The 5307-nt window shown below is 49.8% G+C and overlaps 1 long non-coding RNA gene across 1 annotated transcript; it reads right to left on the reverse strand.

Moving 5' to 3' along the window:
• Positions 1–583: 583 nt before the first annotated feature.
• On the reverse strand, positions 584–5022 carry LOC131514186 (uncharacterized). The gene is made up of 3 exons (XR_009262975.1): positions 4680–5022; positions 4080–4269; positions 584–3667 (listed from the first exon to the last, which is right to left on the reverse strand). It is a non-coding gene; the product is annotated as an uncharacterized LOC131514186 (long non-coding RNA).
• Positions 5023–5307: the final 285 nt, after the last annotated feature.

Genomic DNA, 5307 nt, shown 5'->3' on the forward strand with positions numbered 1-5307 from the left:
TCCTGGGCAACTCGGTTGGGTGATCGCATCTCTTCAAACAATTGGCTGAGTTTTAAAAGAGGGGCTTTTTAACCCGATGAAGTCCTTGTCATTCAGTGGACATGTGAGTATGGGGAAATTTTCGAAGAGGGACTTTCTAACAGATGCCCCCTTGCCCACTCGGAAGACCCCTTCAAACAGCAGCATTCTGCCGATTGGCCCCTTAACTTTCCAAAGGCTGCTGGTATCTGTCATCATCACCCCCAAGCCCCCAAAATAGTCGGTGTTGGAGTTTTTAAGTGTTTCAGAACTCAGAAAGGCTGGACCCCAAACCGCCAAGCATAAAATCATTTTCCAGAGGCACCTGGGTGGCTCAGTCGGTTAAGTGTCTGACTTCGGCTCAGGTCATGATCTTACAGTTTGTGAGTTCGAGCCCCGAGTCGGGCTCTGTGCTGACAGCTCAGAGCCTGGAGCCGGCTTCGGATTCTGTGTCTCTCTCTCCCCACTCCCCCACTTGTGTGCGGGCACGCTCTGTCTCTCAAAAATAAATAAACTTAAAAAAAAAATCATTTTCCAAACCCACTTTAACAGACCGTGTCATCCATCCCAGCAGACATGAAGTATTTATTGAGCAACCAACCCGAAACACTGGGCACCCACACCGAGATGAAAACCAGGATAGGTTTAGACAGTCTAGATCCCAGCTGGGTGGTTGACAGTCCACAGTCTGGGAAGTCATTAGAGCCCGTAAGTGAGATAGAGACACGGGTAAGAGAAGGGATGAGACAGGGATGGGGAAGAAGAACAGAGTTAGAACCACTGCCCTTCTCTTGCGCTTCACCCCAGGTGGCAGATGCGTCCTCCCCAGATTACCAGGTGGGTGGTACTCACTGAAACTTCTGGACCGGGCGCCAAGGTAGACCTTAGCGAAGGCAGACTTTAGGGAAGCTGGCTGTTCTGCGGCGAGTGACTTGGGGGGGTCTCGTTGACCCCTTCCTTCCTTCCTTCGCCAACAGGTATTTCCCAAAGCACAATTCCATGCTGACCAGAAAACTCCTAAGCCCCAGAGAGACGAAGGACGTTTCTATTCGTTTGGAAAGATTAAGCCAATGGTGATGGACATAGACTGGCTGGGCTGCAGGAGCTCGGCTGAGGGAGGGTGCCCAAGGGCGGGTGGGGTGGGCAGTGAAGACAAGCTTCTGCAGGGAAGTGGTACTCCCATTGTCTTTCGAAGGATAGGTGGTATAGACTGATATAGCTGGTACAGACGGGCACAGTGGAGGGAGAAAACCTTTGGCACTCAGGAGACAGGGAAGGAAAGGACAGGAGACAGGGAAGGAAAACAAGACATTAAGTGAGGCAGGGGGGGAGTGAGAGGGGCTGCTGAGTTTCACGGGACAGTGAACGGACTGCTTCAGCTGGAGCTGAGTTGTTGGAAATGGGACTGGAGAGGCAAGTGAATGGAGACTTCGTGGGGATGACCTTGAGGCTGCGTTAGTCAGCCATCACCACAGAAATGATGCCTCGCAAATCACGGGAGCACTTCATGGTTTACAACAAGGCTTTGTTTTTCTTACAGCCTGTGGGTTGGGCTCAAGGCTACTCCACGTTCTCCTTGGGCCAGTGAGGCTATCGCTGGAGCTCAAACAGCACAAACGTTTTTCATCCTGTGCTCTGCTCGCATCCACTGACATGCCATTGGGAGTCAGGTGACCAAGCCGGCCGCCAGCGCGGTGGGAACGTGGAGTCACGTGACACAGGGTGTGAGCGTAGAGTCAGATCACCAGGAGGAAAGAATTGGGGCCGACGATCCAATCTGCCTCAGTGCTACACAAGTAGCCATTGAAATTTCCTATATACAGTTGAGCCTTGAACAGCACAGGTTTGAACTGCACGGGTCCACGTATATGCAGATGTTTTTCAATACGGTACAGTTCCGTGAATGTATTTTTTTCTTCCTTATGATTTGCTTAACATTTTCTCTTCCAGATTACTTGGTTGTAAGAATACAGCATACAGGGCGCCTCTGTGGCTCGGTCAGCCAGCTAAGCATCTGACTCTTGATTTTGGCTCAGGTCACGATCTCACGGTTGGTGAGATCGAGCCCTGTGTTGGGCTCTGGGCTGACTGTGTGGAGCCTGCTTGGGATCCTCTGTCTCCCTCTCTCTCTCTCTCTCTCTCTCTCTCTGCCCTTCCCCCACTCATACTGTCTTTCTCTGTGTTTCTCTCTCTAAATAAGTAAACATTAAAAAAAGAATACAGTCTACAATACACATACAGAATATGTGTTAATTGACTGCTTATGTTACTGGTTGGATTCTGGTAACAGCAGGCTATCAGTAATAAAGTTTTCAGGCAGTCAAAAGTTATACCCAGATTGTCAACTGTGCAGGAGTCAGGCCCACGCTGGTCAGGGTCACCTGTGGCTGAGCGGTATGAGCAGTACCCTATGGTTGCTGAATTCTTGTTTCCAGAAGTTCTTTCCCTGCCGCTAGCTCATTTGCATTTCCCCAACAATCCTCTGAAGGAGGTGTTGTTAGCCCGTCTTTCAGATGATAAAAGAGGACTCCCAGAAGTGATGTGGCTCAACTAAATGACACAGCTGGGAGAGGATGAGCCACGACTTAAACGGGGCATCCTGGGCTCCAGGTCCAGAGCTACGTGCTGTCCCCAACGGCTGCTGTGGCAACATGGATCCGCCCCCGTGTGCAGGGTGGGAGAAAGCCACGGGGTCCGTGGATGGCTGACATCGAGAAGCACTCCTCGAGCTGGGCTGGTGGCAGAGGAAGGGAGACAAAGGCTGAAGTCTTTTATGTGTTTGTACATTTTCTTCCTTTTTCGAGGTGTCACTTTCCCAGAGTAGGAAATACACAGATCCGAAGAGTACAGTTGAGGAGTTTTGTCAAACGTATCTGTGCTGTCAACGCCCAGACCAAGGTAGAGAGCCTTTCCGTAATCCCAGAAGGTTTCTCTCGTGCCCCCTGCCAGGCCACCCTCCCTCATCACCGTAGATCGGTTTTGCCCGTCTTTGTGCTTGATATACACGCAGTCACACAATTATGTTCTCCGTTACGTCTGGCCTAGTTTACTCGGCGTAATGTCTTGGGGATTCATCCCTGTGGTTGCATGTAGCATTAGTGTGCTTATTTTTATTGTAATGCACATTCCATTGTAGGCATTAACCATAATTTAATCCATTTTCCTGTTTCCAGACATTTGGGGTTGTTTCCAGCACTTTGGCTATCACAGCGCTGCTATTCACATTCGAGGACAAGTCTTTTTTGTGAATGTAGGTTCTCACTTCTCCTCGGGTACATCCCTGGGGGTACAATTGCTGGGTCCTGGGTGGGTGTCTATCCAGCTTTATCAGAGAGACTGCCGAGCAGTTTTCCGAAGTACTTTTACTACCATACACACCATTAGCAAGATGAGAGAGTTCCAGGTCCTCTCTGTCCTTGCCAGCATTTGGTGTGATTGGTCTTTTTCACTTTAGCCAGGAGGAGGTAGGATGTGAGGAGGTATCTCGCTGTCGGAAGGTCCACTGTCAAGGCCAGTTCTCATCTCCTTGGGACTGCCCTGCATCTCCAGAGGGAGGCGGGGAGGGGGGCGATCCCTAGGCTTCTTTGACCAGCAATTCCACCAGTGGGCTGCAGGCCAGGTTCTGCTAAGGGGAGGCACTGGCAGGAGACTGGAAGGCAGGTGGAAGAGGAAAACCAGAGTATGTCTACCCCCTGTGTTGCCTCCAGCCACATCTCCTCCATGGCCCCATCTCCTGGCCTTACAGACCCACTCTGGTTGCAGCTTCGGCTGGGTGACAACCCCCCCCCCCCTCCCGCCCCGGGTTCCAAAAACAGCACTTCTTCCTTTTGTCTCTCTAGCCTAGGAGCGCTAGCGGCTTCCGCCCAACTGTTTCACCAATACCTTTTGGCTTCTCAGCTCTCCCATTATCTGTGCAACCATTTCCTGCCTCTGGGATCTTATATTCACTGTTCCTTCTACTTAGAATGCTCCACCCCCCCCCACCCCCCCACATCTACATGGCTCTTTGCTCGGATGTCACCTTCTCAATAATGCCTTCCTCCCCTGACCATCCAACTTACAATTAACACGCGCAGTCCCTCTGTCCTGCCTTATTTTTCTCCACAGCAATTATCATCTTCCTTCACACTTGATGCATTTTATTTATTTATGTTCGCATTGCCTTTCTCCATGAGAATGGAATTTGCTGTCGTTTTGTCCACTGTGGATCCCCAGTGACCAGTAACCAGCACAGAGTAGGCAACCAGACATCTGTTGAGTGAATAAATGTGGGCAGAAAAAGCAGAAAGTCCCAAGCTTCTGAATTGGGACACTGGAGTTAGGGTTTCCCCGGGCATCTCTAAATCTCATAGAATCCCAGTTGAAAGGGGCCAGGGGAGGAATGTGCTTCATCGCTCTGTCCCCCTGCCCCCTTTTCCTCATGGCCCAGCCACTTCCCTGGGAAGAGGTGGGCCAAGCAAATTTCAGGAACTCACACATTGAGAGCTCTGCCCTGGCCCCTTCACAGAGGCCCAGAGGGCTGCTTCTGAATTTGGCTGACAAAAGACACATTTGGACACAAAAGCCCCTCTTGATTAAAGTAGGTCTTTCATTGGGAGTGGATGGGGTCGAAGGTCAAGATGGTGCTAGCCCATATTTTTAAAATGAATCTTGACCCCTACCTTACAGCATACACGCAAATCAACTCCAGCTGGATTGCAGATACACATGTGAGAGATATGACAATAAAGCTTCTAGGAGAAAGCAGAATATCTTCATAACTTTGGGACAGGCAAAGATGTCTGTAAAAGAGACCCCAAAAAGCACTTTATTGTGAAAGACAAACATTGACAAACTGTCCAGCATTAAAATTAAGAACGTCTGTTCATCAAAAGACACTTTGAAGGGAGGGAAGAGAAGCCACAGGGTGGGAAAGGATATTCGTAGAACGTCTACCCACCAAAAGACTCACATCCAGGAGATTATATTTCCTACAAATCAATAAGAAAAAGATGGAAAACAATAGAAAAATGAGAAGACTTGGGGCGCCTGGGTGGCGCAGTCGGTTAAGCGTCCGACTTCAGCCAGGTCACGATCTTGCGGTCCGTGAGTTCGAGCCCCGCGTCGGGCTCTGGGCTGATGGCTCGGAGCCTGGAGCCTGTTTCCGATTCTGTGTCTCCCTCTCTCTGTGCCCCTCCCCCGTTCATGCTCTGTCTCTCTCTGTCCCAAAAATAAATAAGAAACGTTGAAAAAAAAATTAAAAAAAAAAAAAAGAAAGAAAAGAAAAATGAGAAGACTTGAATAAGCATT

This window comes from Neofelis nebulosa, chromosome 6 (assembly GCF_028018385.1).
Source record: "Neofelis nebulosa isolate mNeoNeb1 chromosome 6, mNeoNeb1.pri, whole genome shotgun sequence".
Taxonomy (NCBI): Eukaryota; Metazoa; Chordata; class Mammalia; order Carnivora; family Felidae; genus Neofelis; species Neofelis nebulosa.